Source organism: Triticum dicoccoides, chromosome 1B (genome assembly GCF_002162155.2).
Source record: "Triticum dicoccoides isolate Atlit2015 ecotype Zavitan chromosome 1B, WEW_v2.0, whole genome shotgun sequence".
NCBI lineage: Eukaryota > Viridiplantae > Streptophyta > Magnoliopsida > Poales > Poaceae > Triticum > Triticum dicoccoides.
Genome location: NC_041381.1, coordinates 394176199 through 394198066, shown reverse-complemented (window position 1 = coordinate 394198066; position 21868 = coordinate 394176199).

The following is a 21868-nucleotide window of genomic DNA, read 5'->3' as shown; positions in this document are numbered from 1 at the left end:
GAAGCGAAGGAGCTGGGCAGGCCGGCGCGCTGGACCGAGGCGCTGGGCCCACTCAAGAACGGGCCGGTCAACGGGCACGCGAGGGGTCGGGCGAGCTGCTCTGCTCGATCCCGAGTTCGTTCATGGCGGCGGCGGTAGTTGACCTCGCCGGATCCGCCTGATCCGGGCAAGGCGGCGGCAAGGGAGGCCAGGAACCGGTGGATCGGGCCTCCGGGCACCGGATCCAGCGGGGAGGAGCTTCACGGGCGGGGCGGCAGTCCATGGCGGCGGCGGCGGCGGTTCTGCGAGAAAGAGAGCAGCCATGGCCGCGGGTGAGAGAGGGAAAGGCAGGAAGGGAAAAGGGGGTGAGGGAGGCGTGATGGGGCTGGCCTGAGGGTCACCAGCGACGAGGCTGCAAGGCGGCGGGGTCGGGCGCTCCTGCTCTGGCGAGGCCCCTGGTGGCCGGAGCGCAAGGACGAGGGGACGACGAGGGGAAGCGGGCGAGCGGGCGAGGGGTCAGGGGCGCACGGGGTTGGCCCGGTCGCGGCCCGGGGCGGTCTCCCCGTGGGCTTCGCGGGCCGCGGCGGTGGATGCTGGTTGGGGCGATGTGGCGCGTCCGGGTTGGCCGCGGGCGCGTCTGGGCGGCGAGGTGGCGGCGCGGGAGGAGGCCAAGTGGCGGCGACAAGTGGCTGGCTATGGCTGGCGGCGGTGGCTTCAAGGTGGGAGGAGGCTAGGGGTAGGGGAAGGCTAGGGTAGCCCAAATTGGAAGGAGGGGTGATTATATAGGGTAGGGGGGCTAGGGTTTAGTCTCTAGGGGGTTTTAGGGGGGTTTAGGAGCCCTCCGATCTCGATCAGACGGTTCCGGATGCGAGGGGGGTTAGGTGGGCTGCAGGTGGGCTGTGACGAGAGGGTCTGGACTGAGGGGAGAGAAGAGATAGCAGCCCGGCACGGGTTTTTGGAGACCGAAAACACCCGACGAAGGTACCGGCAACGGTACCGCTAAGTTTAACGGTTGGGCTATCAAATGGACTCCGAATGCGACGGAATTTGGCAGGCGGCCTGTCTACACTATAATAAGACCGCATGACAAGATTCAACCCATTCCAAGAACATTTTTATGCCACTTATAAAATAATATTTCGGAGGTGCCGCGGGCGCGTGTGAGAGTGTCGGGGCTCGGAATGGACAACGGAGAGAATCGGCGGAACCCGAACGGATGCAAGTTTTATGAAAACGATGCCGATGCAATGTGCATGATGCTATGAGATGAGATGCATAACAAGAACAACATGCGAACAACAGACAAAACCCAACCGCGGAGGAAATAATAAATCACATAACCGGAAATGGAAAGAGTCGGAGTTACGAATATGGAAAGTTGTATCCGGGGCGTTACAACACTCCACCACTACGAGAGGATCTCGTCCCGAGATCTAGGATGGCACCGGAGGGAAACGGAAGAGGAAGAGAGGGGGTAAACTAAGTTGCTTCTTCGACAAATGAGTGAAACCATGAACCTTGAGAGGTTGAGCAATTAGAGAAGAACGAGATTGCAAACAATCCGTTAGAAAAGAGGAATGAGGAACATTACGATAACTTGAAGGTTGCAAAGACACGAATCAAGAGTTTAATGGACAAGATAGGGTTCAAAACCACTCCGGTTACAACAAGATGAGAGAGGAAGAATTCGGGCAGCACTCCGGTTGAACATGGAAGGAATAGAACATGAACTTGGCAAAATGAAAGCACTTGGATGAGACTCCGGTTAAATGAGGAATGATAGACACAACGCTCCGGTTAAATGGATAAGCAAGGAAAAGAAGACGATCTTGACAAAACAAGATGATGAGTGAAGAGAACAACATCACAATGCCTTCGGAATGAAAGAATAGAAGCTAGATCGTTGAAATAGAAGAATGGAGAAGAAAATGCCAACTTGTACCACCAATCAGCTTGGAAAGCATCCTTGCAAAGAAGAATAGAACGTAGTTGTTGGAAAACCAACAACGAAACGAATAAACTTGTAGTGGGCTTATGGAAACATCTCAACGCTTGAAGTGAAATTCTGCCACTAACGAAAAACAATTGCTTGTGTGAGAGCAACGAAGAGATGAAAACTTCTTTCATCGAGAAGGATATGGAGAAAGCTTGGATCAATGATAAGCACCACAAATAGCAACATTCCCAATGGAATGCTTTAGGTGAAATATAACCCAAGATAACTCCAACAAAGATTTTGATGGATTTAAAATACCTCATTCTTGATAACAATATGAATCATGAAACATGAAGGAAATTGTCAAGAGTGACATAACACCATCTCAAAAGATAAGGTAGAAAGAATTGCACTTCGGAATGCAAGATGAAGAATGCTTGAACTCCTTAAAACAAAGCATGTGTTTAGCACCATGTTTAATTTTGAGTATAGCTTGGCGGATCATCACCTCGAGAGAAATCTTGAAGAACAATTGAAGAATGAAAAGAATCCTTGTTGAACCACCATGTAGAGACTCCATGAAGAACTCTGGTAACAAAAGGATGATGAAAAGAAAAAGAAGTTGAAAACACAAGGTGAAGCCTTGCGATGATTTAGATGGGGCTTTGCGATGATATAACCAAGAAAACTTGGAACTCCGGAAACGAAAAGATGAAACACTAGAACGGAGAATTACTTCATCATGAACAATCTCCGGAAGAAAAGAATTGAATCACCTTGAGGAAAATAAGAATAAGATTTATGTCATGCATATCCTTCACCAATATAGATTGATGACAAGCAACGGATTTGGCATACTACTTATTCCCGTTGAAAGAATTAAGAGAGATATAGCATAAACTTGAGAAGGTATAGATGGAACCACCTGTAGAATTTGGAAACAACGAATGAATTGATATGATAACGAAGGAAGAGGAATCTTGAACGAACCACCGTAAGAATTGAAAACGAACGAAGTAAAGGGGTGAATCACTGGTAAGAATTAGAGAACGAATGAAGATACTTGAGGGAATTTGATACAAGAGAACGAAGAGATCACGAGCTGATTAGATAATACTTGAGCAATGCACCGGTAAGATTTGGATAACGAGAGCTGAAATGTGAGGACGAAGAATTATGACATGATGGCCTTCGGAGGAAAGAAATGGAAACAACTCATGAAATGCTCTAGATGGTAAGAAAAGAATAATGACAATCGAAAACAATTATGAGAGGATGGCGTGAAGCTAGAACCATGAATCTTGAAGAGAATGGAGAAAGATTTAAGAGAAACTCTTCTTCGGTCTTCAAATGTAGAGAATGATGATGAGAACCACCATGCATTGTTGAGATACTCCGGAACAAAGAAGAATAGAAATGATGAACCAATGATGAAAATATTCTGAAAGCGATCTTGGATAAGGAAAATGACTGATAAAAATTCATTCTTACGTCAAACTTCGAAAGACTTTGGGAATGGCTCCGGGAAAATTAGAAGAGTTAGGTAAGATCCTGGGAAAAGACCTGTGGGTTAGGGCCCACTCAAAGAAAACACCATTAAAAAAAAGGTCGCTTGGAAGAGAGATTGCACCGGTTGAATTAAATGACTTGAATGAGATAACAACCTCGAAATATCTTGAACGGATTGAGAATGGAAACACAAGTCTTCTGAGATATCTTGAGCACTCCGGATAAGAATAGAGAGAGGTGAACAATTAAGAGGTGCACCGATGTGGAAAAACATTTGGAACGAGGAAAGGGATATGATCAACACCGAAAGCTTGAATTGGATCCACCGGAGAAGAAAAAGAACGAAGGATGTTGAACTTGAAGCTCGTGAGCATCTTCACGAGGGATCACCGGATTAGAACATTCAAAGAAAAGAATGAAGAGACTTCACATGAATAAATGGATACTTGATTAACAAATCTGAGTCCTTGAAGAAAAAGGGTGGGAGGGCGGGAAAAACAAAAACAACTTGGGATGGATGAAACAAACACCGGTGAGAAAACTTAGAGTTGATCCTGCAAATGTTGAAAATGATCGGATCCACTTGAAGAGAAGCACGCCGGTTTGAAAAAGAATTGACATGACAATCTCGATGATCAAAAGGATTAGCACTCCCATAGAAATATGAGAACACCATTTAAGAAAGGTATGGAACCAACACTTGACTTCGAAGCAACTCGAATACCACAAATAAAACAAAACAAAGGATTTGGCTTGCAGAATAAGCCGGAACAAACATATGATAGAGATTTCGTCCGAAGTTTTCGTGGTGGGGCCCACACGGCTCGATTGTATAGCACCATCATGTACAAGATAGTGCACATGACATACGAAGCATCCCCGAACCAGCATAGCCAAGGATTCTTTAAGACACAACGAGACCACTGTAAAAAACAACCGTGGAAAGGCAGACCACTAGACGTCAAACCCCAATCTCATATCATGCATCTGTCGAAAAGATATTCTAGGAGCTACTTGAATTCCCACCTATAAAACTCCCAAAACTTTCTGGTTATGCAATCTGGTGTTGGGGATACATGGGAAGCAATATATCTCACCCAAACTAACAATACCTACATCCAAGCTGTATCCATCCATCAACACATAACCAAGAAACCTTCGGAAATCGTGTACCTCAACCTTCGAAAAGCATCCGTTATACGAGTTATGGCAATACTCACGAGCTCGCCCCAGTAGTGGGTTATCGGGGTTATCTCACCAACAACTGTACAAAAGAGATTTTCGATGTCGGCAAAACTCATGTATTCCAGAACTGCAACGATAAAATTGTGACGATAACACCTCGGAGCTCAACTCCCCGGGTCAAAGCCACATAAATAGACAGAAGGCACCAAGAACAATGTTCTCGTCACAAAACCATTGGAACGATTCCAAGATACCCGCGTGATCCTAATTTTTTTTAGTGAAATTTGAGGAGAGGAAAGTCAAAACATCTACGTCAGGAGACCTCACCAGAGCGACGAAGGGACTGAGGAGTAAAAAGAATCCTACTCTCCGATATATATAATCCTAAGACTCAAAATAGTTTTCTTCTAGACTCAACAACGGCCAACAATCAAGGGGGCTCCTAGGGTCGGTCGAGGCTCTGATACCAACTTGTCACGCCCAATATGCGACCCTATCCAAAAGGAACTTGAAGGTCCCACCAAGGATAGACCCGCATATTGAAACGCTTTTGCAAGGTGGATATCATTACATTAACATTACATAATAGATGGGGATACATACAATAGGCATACAATGCCACTCGAATACAACATCACAAAAGATAAGAACAACATCCGACTACGGATGAAACATAAACAGAAACTAAAACGACATCCACCCTGCTAGCCTAGGCTGCCGACCTGGAACCTATCCCCTGATCGAAGAAGCAGAAGAAGAACTCAACGCAAGCAAGCATCACTCTCGCATCATGATCATCGCATAACCTGTACCCGCAGTTGTTGTTGTAGTAATCTGTGAGCCATGAGGACTCAGCAATCCCATTACCATGGGTATCAAGACTAGCAAAGCTTAAAGGGAAAGGAAGGGGTAAAGTGGTGAGGCTGCAGCAGCGACTAAGCATATATGGTGGCTAACATACGCAAATAAGAGCGAGAAGAGAACAAGCGGAATGGTCGTGAAGCTAGCAATGATCAAGAAGTGATCCTGAACTCCGACTTATGTCAAACATAACCCAGAAACCGTGTTCACTACTCGGACTCCGCCGAAAAGAGACCATCATGGCTACACACACGGTTGATGCGTTTTAATTCGGATCTGGTGTCAAGTTATCTACAACCGGACATTAACAAATTCCCATCTGCCTATAACCGCAGGCACGGCTTTTGAAAGATTATACCCTGCAGGGGTGTCCCAACTTAGCCCATGACAAGCTCTCGCGATCAACGAAGGAATAGACCTTCTCCCAGGAAGACCCAATCAGACTCGAAATCCCGGTTTACAAGACATTTCGACAATGGTAAAACAAGACCAGCAAAGCCTCCCGCTGTGCCGACAAATCCCGATAGGAGCTGCACATATCTCATTCTCAGGGCACACCGGATTGTCCAGACTTCTGGTAGGCCAGCCCAGAGTTGCCCCTGGTGGCCACGGCGACCGATAGTTTGGACCAACACTCACAACAAGCACTGGCCCGGGGGGGATAAAATAAAGATGACCCTCGAGAGCACGACTCTCAAGGGAAAAAGGGCTAGGTGAGGCAAATGGTAAAACCAAGGTTGGGCCTTGCTGGAGGAGTTTTATTCAAAGCGAACTGTCAAGGGGGTCCCATAAATCACCCGACCGCGTAAGGAATGCAAAATCCGGGAACATAACACCGGTATGACGGAAACTAGGGCGGCAAGAGTGGAACAAAACACCAGGCAAAAGGCCGAGTCTTCCACCCTTTACCAAGTATATAGATGCATTAATAATATAAGAGATATTGTGATATCCCAACCAAAATCCTGTCCACCATGGAGAAATCTTCAACTTCACCTGCAACTAGCAACGCTATAAGAGGGCTGAGCAAAGCGGTAACATAGCCAAACAGTGGTTTGCATAGGAAAGGTGTCAAAGGTTAGAGGTTCATGGCAATTTGGGATGGCTTGATAAATAGGTAATAGGTAGCGCAACATAGCGATAGAACGAAGCAACTAGCATAGCAATGATAGTAGTGAGATCCAGGGTAGCGGTCATCTTGCCTGAAATCCCGCACGGAAGAAGAACGAGTCCATGAAGAAGACAAGCGGACGTAGTCGAACGAATCCTCACGAACGCAACATTACCGAAACTAAGAAGCAACACCGGAAAGAAACAAACAACATAGTAAACAACCAACACATAGACATGGCACGATGCACAACCAAGTATGATGCATGTCCGGTTAATGAGTCATGGCATGGCAAAGTGCAACAAACAATACTACAAGTTAAGTGGAGCTCAATATGCAATGAGTTGCATATTGACCAAGCACCACAACAATTATTTAGTTTGATCTCGGTTATGTACCCAACAATATTAAATGTTATTAGCATGGCAAGGGGGTGAAACATAATGAAACTACCTATCTAGGCAAGTTTAAATGAGGCCGGAACTAACAAACAACAATTCCGGAAAATCCTCATGTCCATATTTTAGTTTTGGTACTGTTCTGCCTATTACATAATTTTAGATTTGTTAAATAGGAAAATAAAGTGGACCATGTTAAAATAGGCATTTTCCACCCCATTTACATATAAAGTTTATTAAAATCCAAGGTACGGTTATTTAGTTATGAAATAAATCATTTTAACATGGCATACATGCAAATGATATGCAAACAGCATTTTAAACATTTTAAACATGGATGAAAATGGCATATTATTAATCTACACAATTTTCTGAGCATTTTACATATTTAAATCATTTTAATCCGATGCACAGTTTGAGAGATATTAAATGCATGAAGTGCAAGGACTTTTCTGTAAATCTGTAATTCCCTGGATAAACAGACAAATTCGTAGGACAGAAAAAAAACAAGCATGGGCCGAATCTGACTAGGCTAGCGGTGTACAGGAGAGGGGCGCTGTAGGCAGCTCACCATGGGCTCTTGGCCCGGCTCGGAGAGGAGGAGGCCCAAGCGGGAAGGGGCCGGCCTGGATCTGGCCCAGGAGGCGAATGAGCTGGGCAGGCCGGCGCGCTGGACCGGGGCGCTGGGCCCACGCAAGAACGGGCCGGTCAAAGGGCGCGCGAGGGGTCGGGCGAGCTGCTCTGCTCGATCCCGAGTTCGTTCATGGCGGCGGCGGCAGTTGACCTCGCCGGATTCGCCTGATCCGGGCAAGGCGGCGGCAAGGGAGGCCGGGAACCGGTGGATCGGGCCTCCGGGCACCGGATCCAGCGGGGAGGAGCTTCACGAGCGGGGCGGCAGTCCATGGCGGCGGCGGCAGTTCTGCGAGAAAGAGAGCAGCCATGGCCGCGGGTGAGAGAGGGAAAGGCAGGAAGGGAAAAGGGGGTGAGGTAGGCGCGATGGGGCTGGACTGAGGGTCGCCGGCGACGAGGCTGCAAGGCGGTGGGGTCGGGCGCTCCTGCTCCAGCGAGGCCCCTGGTGGCCGGAGCGCAAGGACGAGGGGACGACGAGGGGAAGCGGGCGAGCGGGCGAGGGGTCAGGGGCGCACGGGGTTGGGCCCGGTCGCGGCCCAGGGCGGTCTCCCCGTGGGCTTCGTGGGCCGCGGCGGTGGATGCTGGTTGGGGCGACATGGCGCGTCCGGGTTGGCTGCGGGCGCGTCTGGGCGGCAAGGTGGCGGCGCGGGAGGAGGCCAAGTGGCGGCGACAAGTGGCTGGCTGTGGCTGGCGGCGGTGGCTTCGAGGTGGGAGGAGGCTAGGGGTAGGGGAAGGCTAGGGTAGCCCAAATTGGAAGGAGGGGTGATTCTATAGGGTAGGGGGGCTAGGGTTTAGTCTCTAGGGGGTTTTAGGGGGGTTTAGGAGCCCTCCGATCTCGATCGGGCGGTTCCGGATGCGAGGGGGGTTAGGTGGGCTGCAGGTGGGCTGTGACGAGAGGGTCTGGACTGAGGGGAGAGAAGAGATAGCAGCCCGGCACGGGTTTTCGGAGACCGAAAACACCCGACGAAGGTACCGGCAATGGTACCGCTAAGTTTAACGGTTGGGCTATCAAATGGACTCCGAATGCGTCGAAATTTGGCAGGCGGCCTGTCTACACTATAATAAGACCGCATGACAAGTTTCAACCCATTCCGAGAACATTTTTATGCCACTTATAAAATAATATTTCAGAGGTGCCGCGGGCGCGTGTGAGAGTGTCGGGGCTCGGAATGGACAACGGAGAGAACCGGCGGAACCCGAACGGATGCAAGTTTTATAAAAACGATGCCGATGCAATGCGCATGATGCTATGAGATGAGATGCATAATAAGAACAACATGCGAACAACAGACAAAACCCAACCGCGGAGGAAATAATAAATCACATAACCGGAAATGGCAAGAGTCGGAGTTACGAATATGGAAAGTTGTATCCGGGGCGTTACAGCATGCCCCTAGAGGGATAGATTGGTAGGAAAAGACCATCGCTCATCCCCGACTGCCACTCATAAGGAAGACAATCAAAAGAGCACCTCATGCAACAAATTTGTCACACAACTTTTACCATACATGCATGCTACGGGACTTGCCAACTTCAACACAAGTATTTCTCAATTTCATAATTATCCACTAGCATGACACTCATAATTTAAAGAGCAATCATCAAGATCATGGAAACCTAGAATATCACATAAAGTTTTCGGAATCGTGGAAACACTAGCACCCAAATCACACAAAGCAAAACAATCATAATCTTTAATTTTAATCTTTATAGTAGGTTCCCACTCATCATTAAGTTTTCTAGGTATAGAAACTTCCAAATTAAGTTTTTCATCAAAAGATTGCATCAAGGCATCGACAATATGTTTGGTAAAAGCTTTATTTTGACTATAAGCATGAGGAGAATTCACAATGGATTGTAACAAGGAAATACAACTTTCTAAAGAACAATTATCATAATCAAATTCCTTGAAATCTGAGATAGTGGGTTTGATATTATTTAAAGTCATGACCTCTCCAATCCCACTTTTACCAAATTTAGCATCAAGATCTAAAAACTCCAAATTCTTGGGACGCCTTCTAAATAAAGTTGACTCATCTCCAGTCCCATTATTATCAAGATTCATATTGCAAAACAAAGATCTAATAGGGGACAAATCAATAACTTTAAGATCTTCATCATTATTTTCATGGAAACTAGAAGAACACGCCTTAACGAAGCAATCTTTCTTAACACGCATTCTAGAGGTTCTTTCTTTGCACTCGTCAATGGAACTTCTCATAGCCTTGAGAGACTCATTGATATCATGCTTAGTAGGAGTAGATCTAAGTTTCAAAGAATCAACATCGAGCGAAAGTCTATCAACGTTCCAAGCCAAATCATCAACTTTGAGCAATTTTTCTTCAATCAAAGCATTACAATTATTTTGAGAGATCATAAATTCTTTCACACTATTTTCAAAATCAGAGGGAATCTTATTAAAATTACCATAAGAATTATTGTAGGAATTTCCATAATTATTAGAGGAATTGCTAGGGAATGGTCTAGGATTAAAGTTTCCTCTATAAGCATTGTTTCCAAAATTATTCCTACCAACAAAATTTACATCCATAGATTCATTATTATTCTCAATCAAAGTAGATAAAGGCATATCATTGGGATCAATAGAAGCACTCTTAGTAGCAAACAATCTCATAAGCTCATCCATCTTTCCACTCAAAACATTAATTTCTTCTATAGCATGCACTGTTTTACTAGTAGATCGTTCGGTGTTCCATTGAGAATGATTAGCCATAATATTATCAAGAAGTTTTGTAGCATCTCCTAAAGTGATTTCCATAAACGTGCCTCCGGCGGCCGAATCTAAAAGATTTCTAGAAGCAAAGTTTAATCCGGCATAAAAATTTTGTATGATCATCCATAAATTCAAACCATGAGTAGGGCAATTGCGAATCATTAATTTCATTCTTTCCCAAGATTGGGAAACATGCTCATGATCAAGTTTTTTAAAATTCATAATATCGTTCCTAAGGGAGATGATCTTAGCGGGAGGAAAATACTTAGAGATAAAAGCATCTTTGCACTTGTTCCAAGAATCAATACTATTTTTAGGCAAAGATGAAAACCAAACTTTAGCATGATCTCTAAGTGAAAACAGAAATAACTTCCATTTAACAATATCATTATCCGTATCTTTTTTATTTTGCATCTCACACAAATCAACAAAGTTGTTTAGATGGGTAGCATCATCTTCGCTAGGAAGGCCGGAGAATTGATCTTTCATAACAAGATTCAGCAAAGCAACATTGACTTCACAAGACTCAACATCATTAAGAGGAGCAATCGGAGTACTAAGGAAATCATTATTATTGGTATTGGAGAAATTACAATCTGGTATTATCTTGCCCCATGGCAACAAGTAATCCAACACACAAGCGAACAGAAAAAGGCAAGCGAAAGAGAGAGAGAGAGAGAGAGAGAGAGAGAGAGAAATTAGGAAAGAGAGGGAAAATAAAACAGCAAGGGTGAAGTGGGGGAGAGGAAAACGAGAGGCAAATGGCAAATAATGTAAATGCGAGGGAGATGAGTTTGTGATGGGTACTTGGTATGTCTTGACTTGAGCGAAGACCTCCCGGGCAACGGCGCCAGAAATCCTTCTTGCTACGTCTTGAGCTTGCATTGGTTTTCCTTGAAGAGGAAAGGGTGATGCAGCACAGTAGCGTAAGTATTTCCCTCAGTTTTTGAGAACCAAGGTATCAATCCAGTAGGAGGCTCCTCACAAGTCCCACAAACCTACACAAACAAACAAAGAACTCGCAACCAACGCAATAAAGGGGTTGCCAATCCCTTCACGGCCACTTGCGAAATGAGATCTGATAGAGGTAATATGATAAGATAAATATATTTTGGGTATTTTATAATATAGATGCAAAAAGTAAAGATGCAAATAAAAGTAGATTGAAAGCTTATATGATAAAAGATAGACCCCGGGGCTATAGGTTTCACTAGAGGCTTCTCTCAGGATAGCATAAGTATTACAGTGGGTGAACAAATTACTGTCGAGCAATTGATAGAAAAGCGAATAATTATGAGATTATCTAGGCATGATCATGTATATAGGCATCACGTCCGTGACAAGTAGACCGACTCCTGCCTGCATCTACTACTATTACTCCACACATCGACCGCTATCCAGCATGCATCTAGAGTATTAAGTTCATAAGAATAGAGTAATGCATTAAGAAAGATGACATGATGTAGAGGGATAAACTCAAGCAATATGATATAAAACCCATCTTTTTATCCTCGATGGCAACAATACAATACGTGCCTTGCAACCCTTTCTGTCACTGGGTAAGGACACCACAAGATTGAACCCAAAGCTAAGCACTTCTCCCATGGCAAGAAAGATCAATCTAGTAGGCCAAACCAAACTGATAATTCGAAGAGACTTGCAAAGATAACTCAATCATACATAAAAGAATTCAGAGAAGATCCAATTATTTCTCATAGATAAACTTGATCATAAACCCACAATTCATCGGATCTCGACAGACACACCGCAAAAAGAGTTTACATCGAATAGATCTCCACAAGAGAGGGGGAGAACATTGTATTGAGATCCAAAAAGAGAGAAGAAGCCATCTAGCTAATAACTATGGACCCGAAGGTCTGTGGTAAACTACTCACAACTCATCGGAAGGGCCATGGTATTGATGTAGAAGCCCTCCATGCTGGATTCCCCCTCCGGCAGAACACCGACGATGGATCCAAGATGGGATCTCGCGGATACAGAAGGTTAGGGTGGAGGAAATATTTCTTTGGTGGCTCCCTGGATGTTTTCGGGGTATGTAGGCTTATATAGGAGGAAGAAGTACGTCGGTGGCCGCTCGAGGGGCCCAGGAGACAGGGGCGCGCCCAGGAGGCGTGGGCGTGCCCTTCTATCTCCATGCCGCCTCGATTGCTTCTTGACTTGCACTCCAAGTCCTCCGGATCACGCTCGTTCCAAAAATCACGCTCCTGAAGGTCTCATTCCATTTGGACTCCGTTTGATATTCCTTTTTTTCGAAATACTGAAATAGGCAAAAAAAATAGCAATACGGGCTGGGCCTCCGGTTAGTAGGTTAGTCCCAAAAATGATATAAATGTGTAAAATAAAGCCCATAAACATCCAAAACAAGTAATGTAATAGCATGGAACAATCAAAAATTATAGATACGTTGGAGATGTATCAGGGGTGCCGGCCTCCCGAGTTTTCGCCTTCGTGAGGGCCCTGCAAAATCACAACCATGAGACAGCGTGGCACGTTTGGAGGTCAAGAGCAAGGGTACCTACTCATCCACAACCACGTATATCCTCGGCCTCAGCGGCCGGCGGGTGCCGTTGCCGCGGCACGGGGACCTCTTCCTCTTCAGAAGTGACTCAAGGCACAAACGGCACCGACCAGACCCAGACGGGCGATCCTCAGGAGGGGGAGCGCCCGGTGTGGTATTGTGACGCCCGGATACTTAAGCTACAGTAATCTCCTGCTAATGATGCCATGTCATCATATTACTGTTGCTAATTATCGCTTGATCCAAATCTTAGTTCAAACTCAAATTCAAATTAAAGCTTCAAATTCAAAATTCTCAAACATGCAAAATAAAAAGTTCAAAGTGTGGCAAATAATCCCTAGATATTTTTCTTGTTGAAACCAACATTTTTGCAACTCCCAATTTGCCCCTGGGAATTTATTCTCTGGTCCGGCAACATTTTAAATGGCCTTTTATTTTTCTAAAAATGCTTGAACAATTCCTTTGGCTCTAAAACTTTTTATGCAACACCACAATGTTGTTCTTGAATTGTGTGCTAGTTTTCATGCTTGACTAAATTCATTTCCGTCACTCAAGTTAATACGAATCAGTAGCTAACTTAAATACATAAAAGGGAAAATAGGAAATTAATGTGCATCTGGGCCCTAGTGACCACATAGCAGTTTCGGCCCAACCCACACCCCACTTGCCCCCCATCTCCAGCTACAGAAGCAGGGGTGGGCGTGGCGCTCATCCACCGGCGCCGTTGCAGGCGATGCACACGCGCCGGCCATCTGCCGTCTTCCCAGGGGCTATAAGGCAGCCCCGACGCCCTCCTCTCTCCCTTGACGAACCCTAGATCGAGCCTGACCACCCTGGACCTCACATCTCTCTCTCCCCTTGCTCCCTCTCTGCTTTCCCCTCGCCCAAGCGCCGCCATGGCACCGCCGCCGTAATGCACGCGGCCCCCGTCACCACCTCGCCTTGCCTCCGTGCCAAGAAGGAGCGCCTCGACCTCCTCTTCCTCCCCGGCGAATCACCCGAGCAGGAGCGCCTCTGCATCGTCCCCTACATCGCTGTCTTCAACCACGGCCACCGCACGCCATCGCCGATTCCGTTGCCATCGACCCTTACCGAGCCCACTGCCGTCCCCTACAGGCTCCCGGTGAGCCGCGCATTCCCTTCCCCTTTTCTCCTCTGCTCTCGTTGTCAATCATCACCGTAGTCGCCACCAGACATAGCCCCGGTCGACGCGCTCACTGACCCTTCGCCGTGCCCCCGTGCATGCTTGCTCGCGCGTGGCTGTGCCCCCCAGCTGAGCCCATCGTTCTGCTGCCGCCCCTACTGAACCGCTGCTACTCGCGCCGCCTGCCGAAAGCCCCTGCCGGCGCGCCTCACTGCGCCTCTCCGCTCGCCCCACAGCTGTGTGCTGCTGGTGGTGCCGCTACCCCTGCCTCCACCCGGCCACGCCCTGACACCGCCCTCGTCGCTCCACGGCGTCCGGGGCTCCTGCCGCTGGCCGCGGCCCCCCCTCCACACTGCACAGGCCAGTGGCCTCGCCGGAGGCCGCGCCCGGCCGCGGAGCCCGAGCCCCCTGGTGCCGTGCGTGCCCAGGTCCGGCCTCCACGGGCGCCCGCCTACTAACCCTCTCGCCCAGCGCCCGCTAGGCCAGCCAGGGCCACTAATCAAGGGGCTCCACGACCCTTTTTCTAAAAAAAAGATACAAAAAAGTATTATAAAAATAATTATGACTAATTAATTAATTAATCATTTAATTAACTTAATTAAAGTTTGTTTAGTTAACTTAACCTCCTAATTAAACTACCTAATTTGTAATTACTCGGATGAGTCTATGACAGGGGGGCCCCACCCCCTATTGTCCAGTCAAATGTTGACTGGTCAACCGGGACCCCCTGGTCCACCCGTCAGCCACTGGGTACACTTTTGTGTACACTGTTCTGGGTGCGCCTAGCTTTTTAGCATTTATTTTCGTATTAAAATTAATTTTAGAATATATTTCAAACTTTGAAAAATTAATAGAAATTAAACCGTAGCTCGGATGAAAAAGTTTTCTACATGAAAGTTACTCAGAATTTCGAGACGAATCCGAATTCGCGGTCCGCTCGCCCGCCACACGTCCCCATCATAGCAAACATCGAACCTTTCCCCTCCGGTTCATCTATCTGACAGACGTCCGGAACCGGGAAAACTTTCCCGGACGTTTCCCCCTTCGCCAGTATCTCCTAGCGCTGCGTTAGAACGCATCTAGCTCTGTTTGTTGTCCTGTTATGCACTTGCCTTCTATGTATTTACTATTTCTTCCCCCTCTTCTCTCCGGTAGACCCCGAGACCGATGCAGATGTCCCTATGATCGACTACGTCGACGACGACCCTCCTTCTTGTCTGAGCAACCAGGCAAGCCCCCCTTTGGTCATCCCGATATCACCCATTCTATACTCTCATGCTTGCATTAGATTTTGCTACTGATATTGTTTGCTCCTATTCTGATGCACAGCCTGCTTTTGTACCTGCTTATTGTTACCTACCCGCTTATCCTAAATTGCTTAGTATAGGTTGGTTAGTGATCCATCAGTGACCCCCACCTTGTCCATGTTGCCCCTGCTTCATCATCGACGCCTCGATCGACGTGATCAACGACCAGAGCCCGACACCTCACATCACATCACGCCCCTTTAGTTGCTCGACTCTGCAGAGCTACTATCGAGTGCCGAGGGTGATCCCTCATAACGCACTCCTGATGATAATTCTGTAGTGTAGCTATTCAGTCATGGTGATCGAGGGTGATTTCCTCTTTCACCATTCCCGATACGGCTCTGTCGTTCAACCCCTCAAGTGTGAACCTCGAGGGTGGTCCCTCTTACGTTCACCTTGATGATTACATTGAGTGGAATCCATCGGGGGTGATTCCTCGGGTTTTCCCCTTGATGTTTGGACACACGGTTACCTTTACTTTACTTGAGACCTTTGGGAAAGTCGGGCGGGCCCGGCGAGCACCCGCAAGATCATGACGTGGCACGACCGGGCATTCTAGGCCCTTGTCATAAGTCCACGAGACGGGGCGACGGGGTCACTTTCGATCGTGAGTCTCTGCTCGTCTCCGCAAGCTAATAATACACTATGGTTTGGGTATTTGTTCTGAGTTGGCCTCTGGCCTTTACGCACTAACCACCACGCGAGAATAGATATGGGCCTCGGCGTTGTGGTATCAGCCGAAGCTTTGTTAGACGTCTAGTTCAGTATTGTGGGCCTGTCGGGCCAGTGCCATCCAGTATGAGGTGGCGCTCGTCCCGGCTCGTCGCACAACAACCCGGAGTGCAACGGGCGATGGTCCCAGACCCCGGAGTGCTTAGGATGTACACTGGCGGGGACATCTCTGCTGAGCCTAGGTAGGGCTGCGACGTGTTGATCTTTTGAGGGCGGGTATTGACCCCAGAAAGGTGTGTCCGGCCAGAGTGATCGAGCGTGTTGGGTAACGTGGTGCACCCCTGCATGGAAGTTATATATCCGAATACCGTGTCCATGATAATGGACGTTCAGACTTATATCCTGATCTTATATAACTACAAATGGACACTTGAGATATGTGGCTCCGGGATTGCTTTCTCACAGGAGTCGAGGAAGGATCTCTGGGCATTAATGTTACAACATGTTTGTTAATTATAAACTGCTATTCTTTACTCTTCTACATGCTGCAGGATGCTCGGAGCTGCTTAAAGATGCTAGTCTTCGATAGGCTAGGCCTTTCCCCTCTATTCTGGCATTCTGCAGTTCAGTCCACAGATACAAACCTTCCATTTGATACCAATGCATACTTAGTATAGATCTGACGCTTGCGAGTACTTTGGATGAGTACTCATGGTTGCTTTGCTACCCCTTTCCCCCCTTCCTTCTTCTTTCCGGTTGATGCAACCAGATGGTGGATCCCTGGAGCCAGATGCCACCGCCGATGGATGCTGCTACGTGAAGACCACCGACGACCAGGAGTACTTAGGAGGTCCCAGGCAGGAGGCCTTGCCTCTTCGATCGTTTTTGCTTTTGTGCTAGCCTTCTTAAGGCATCCTTGTTTAACTTATGTCTGTACTCAGATATTGTTGCTTCTGCTGACTCTTGTGCTTTCGAGCTTTTTTTTCGAGCCCTTGAGGCCCCTGGCTTGTAATATAAAGCTTGTATTATTTTAGTTTGCGTCTAGAGTTGTGTTGTGATATCTTCCCGTGAGTCCCTGATCTTGATCGTACACGTTTGCGTGTATGATTAGTGTACGGTCGAGTCGGGGGCGTCACAAGTTGGTATCAGAGCCGACTGCCTGTAGGATCCCCCTTTCCAACTCCTTGGCCGAAGTTGAGTCTAGTCTTTGAAAAAATGTTTCACTAACATGGCTGTGCGGCTTACGGGCCCACGTCGCCATTGGGTGGTATTAGAATCTTTTACTCCTCGTCTATACTCTGGGACTCTAATCTCACTTCTATTCGGGTTAAATGGTTTTGTTAACTCTAACTCTAGGTTCTCGTAAATACTTTCTCCCGGAGAGCCCCTCACACCAGATGATTGCTTGGTGCACTAGAAGATCATGAAGATACTCTCTGATGTTTTACCGAGTCCCTCGTACCCTTCACCGTTGGGATCCCTAACACCGATAAACAAGGTTGTCAGAATCGCGATTTTGAATCGGATCAGAGCTCCAATGGTAGGATCGCAAATCGTGGAATCTTCACTATCAGGATCGTAGAAACGTAGATTCTATGAACTAAAGTTGTAGAATCGGAGGGGTTAGTTTGGATCGTAAAGTCGTAGAATCGTATAATAGAATCGCGATTCTGACAACCTTGCCGATAAATCCTTATGCGTAACTACCTTCGTTGTCGTTCATACCTTCATCCCCAGTTGCTCTTGTTATTACAAGATGTCCTGAAATACTCTTCAATGTTCCGAGGATCCTTTATGCTTACTGCCCTGTAGTCCTTGCTGCATGAATACCCCTACGGATAATTACTCGCTCTTATCGAGTATACATTCATCCCCAGTTATTCTTATGCTTCATAAGATACTTGGTAATACAATCCGAGCTTTCGATGACCTCTATCGCCTATTGCTCTAGAAAGTCTTACCTGCCTACACTATGATTAATTCCATATGCCTAGCAATATCCATTGACGTTCTTTGTCATTATCATCTTGAGTCTTTCGATTTGATATGTCTGTGTCGCAATCATCAGTTGGTCCTTATAGATTATCTTTCCGGCTTAGACGTCTTCCCGAACATGAGCTGGTTCTCGACCAATCGGATTGCCATCGATTGTGACCTAAGTATTTTCAACTTAACAATCCTTGGTCAGAGCATTTGCTTCTGATCCCTTGATTTTGGAAATCGTAATTCCTTTGCATTTCAACTCTGAATTAGTCAGTTGCTTCTATAATCTGATATTCTTCCATTCTTTCTACTTCTGGTTGAGTACTGATGCTCACATCAGATCCCTTGTGAACCACCAGATCCTTGGTGGGGTTCTATCCGACAGCGTCCTTCATATACAGTAACCTTGTGAGATTTTCCTCGGATACATAATGCCTTTGGTAAATTGTATCTTCTGCTTCCTCAACCATGCTCTACTCTCGGGATTGATATTTTACTCCTAAAGTTTGTGGTAAAGATTCCTAAGATGCATCTATGGGTTGAACCTACACCTTCCCTAATCTGTTTGAACCCGAGAGTCTTCATGAGTCTTACTCTTCTGGTGTTTTGCCAGATAAAATATCAACACTACAGCTTCACCGAAAGCGAGAAGTGAATGAAAAGTTATGCATTAGAGGAATGGGAGTCGACCTTGAACCTTGTGTTCATGCCCATGGACCTGATGTGGAACTTATCATGGAAGCTTCTTGTTATAGTAATAATCCCCTTGTGATAAGTTCATCTGTTATCTATATTTGGTCCTTTGCAACTGTGGTTCCAACCATGATTGTTCTTCTTTGATTCCATTTCTCGGACAAGTGGAAGTACTTGTCTTCTGTAGATCATTTCACCCGTCCAACCTCTATTCTGCTATACCCTCGAGTGTTACCCTCTGGTATCTCGAGATTATCACGGAACTACATAACTTTTTATGAGTTCTTCATCAACTATTATATCTTGATGATTCAAATTTTCCACTGGTTCGGAGTTGTTAGATACTCGAGAACACCAATAACTGACTCAAGTCTCCATTGCTTTGTTTAACCATTCTTGTAGCCTAACATATATGAGCAGTGATAATTCCCTGCTTATGTGAACACCTCGGTGTACACACTCTGTCAGTAAGACGACCTTGTTACTATTGCTGATGACATTCTGGTAGCCACCGATGGACGAGAACTTTGCCTATTGGTCCGCCTCGTCTTAACGAGCAGGAAAATGGTTCTCTTCGTCCCTCGCCCTTGGTACCAACGTTGTTGCCAACATAACCGATAAGCTATCCTCTGACCTCCCTTGCTATCATGACCGTACAAAATGTTATCACCCTTCTTGCTTTTAACCCACATGGTGGGCCCATAACCCACAGTTCCACAGGATCGAAACCTGACTCTCCTAGGCATCCTTGTTTAACTTATGTCTGTACTCAGATATTGTTGCTTCCGCTGACTCTTGTGCTTTCGAGCTTTTGTTTTCGAGCCCTCGAGGCCCCTGGCTTGTAATATAAAGCTTGTATTATTTTAGTTTGTGTCTAGAGTTGTGTTGTGATATCTTCCCGTGAGTCCCTGATCTTGATTGTACACGTTTGCGTGTATGATTAGTGTACGGTCGAGTCGGGGGCGTCACAAGTTGACTCTCCTATGCATCCTTGTTTCCAAAGTTATCCCACACGTTTGGCTTCGTATTTCACGAGCCACCTTCCTTGTGATCTGTTTTGGTATCAGATGCAATACTTATTCTCGATGCTCTGAAACCCTTTCACCCTCTGTTTCAGACATCGAACAATTGTCCATCCGCTTGAAGCTTCTTATTGCACCTTCTAGCCTTGCTCTCGATGACTTCTTGAATTTCAACTCGAGAGATGCCTCTATGCCATGTTCGCGAGATAGCCCCCAGGTACCTATCTTGTGTTGAGCTCCGTCCTTCCCGAGTCTTTTCCCCTTACTCCACCCCTTAAATCTCGGGACAAGATTTCTTGTAGTGGAGGAGAATTGTGACGCCCGGATACTTAAGCTACAGTAATCCCCTGCTAATGATGCCATCTCATCATATTACTGTTGCTAATCGCTTGATCCAAATCTTAGTTCAAACTCAAATTCAAATTAAAGCTCCAAATTCAAAATTCTCAAACATGCAAAATAAAAAGTTCAAAGTGTGGCAAATAATCCCTAGATATTTTCATGTTGAAACCAACATTTTTGCAACTCCCAGTTTGACCCTGGGAATTTATTCTCTGGTCCAGCAGCATTTTAAATGGCCTTTTATTTTTCTAAAAATGCTTGAACAATTCCTTTGGTTCTAAAACTTTTTATGCAACACCACAATGTTGTTCTTGAATTGTGTGCTAGTTTTCATGTTTGACTAAATTCATTTCCGTCACTCAAGTTAATACGAATCAGTATCTAACTTAAATACATAAAAGGGAAAATAGGAAATTAATGTGCATCTGGGCCCTAGTGACCACATAGCAGTTTCGGCCCAACCCACACCCCACTTGCCCCCCCATCTCCAGCTACAGAAGCAGGGGTGGGCGTGGTGCTCATCCACCGGCGCCATTGCCGGTAATGCACACGCGCCGGCCATCTGCCGTCTCCCCCGGGGCTATAAGGCAGCCCCGACGCCCTCCTCTCTCCCTTGACGAACCCTAGATTGGGCCTGACCCCCGTGGACCTCACATCTCTCTCTCCCCTTGCTCCCTCTCTGCTTTCCCCTCGCCCAAGCGCCGCCATGGCACCGCCGCCGTAACGCACACGGCCCCCGTCACCACCTCGCCTTGCCTCCGTGCCAAGAAGGACCGCCTCGACCTCCTCTTCCTCCCCGGCGAATCACCCGAGCAGGAGCGCCTCTGCATCGTCCCCTACGTCGCCGTCTTCAACCACGGCCACCGCACGCCATCGCCGATTCTGTCGCCATCGACCCTCACCGAGCCCACTGCCGTCCCCTACAGGCTCTCGGTGAGCCGCGCGCTCCCTCCCCCTTTTCTCCTCTGCTCTCGTTGCCAATCATCACCGTAGTCGCCGCCAGACGTAGCCCCGGTCGACGCGCTCACTGACCCGTCGCCGTGCCCCCGTGCGTGCTTGCCCGCGCGTGGCTGTGCCCCCCCGCCGAGCCCATCGTTCTGCTGCCGCCCCTGCTGAACCGCTGCTACTCGCGCTGCCTGCCGGAAGACCCTGCCGGCCGCGCCTCACTGCGCCTCTCTGCTCACCCCACAGCTGTGTGCTGCTGGTGGTGCCGCTACCCCCGCCTCCGCCCGGCCACGCCCTGATGCCGCCCTCGTCGCTCCACGGCCTCCGGGGCTCCTGCCACTGGCTGCGGCCCCCCCTCCACACTGCGCTGGACGGTGGCCTCGCCGGAGGCCGTGCCCGGCCGCGGAGCCTGAGCCCCTTGGTGCCGTGCGTGCCCAGGTCCGGCCTCCACGGGCGCCCGCCTACTAACCCTCTCGCCGAGCGCCCGCTAGGCCAGCCAGGGCCACTAATCAAGGGGCTCCACGACCCTTTTTCTAAAAAAAGATACAAAAAAAGTATTATAAAAATAATTATGACTAATTAATTAATTAATCATTTAATTAACTTAATTATAGTTTGTTTAGTTAACTTAACCTGCTAATTAAACTACCTAATTTGTAATTAGTCAGATGAGTCTATGACAGGGGGGCCCCACCCCCTGTTGACCAGTCAAATTTTGACTGGTCAACCGGGACCCCCTGGTCCACCCGTCAGCCACTAGGTACACTTTTGTGTACACTGTGCTGGGTGCACCTAGCTTTTTAGCATTTATTTTCGTATTAAAATTAATTTCAGAATATATTTAAAACTTTGAAAAATTAATAGAAATTAAACCGTAG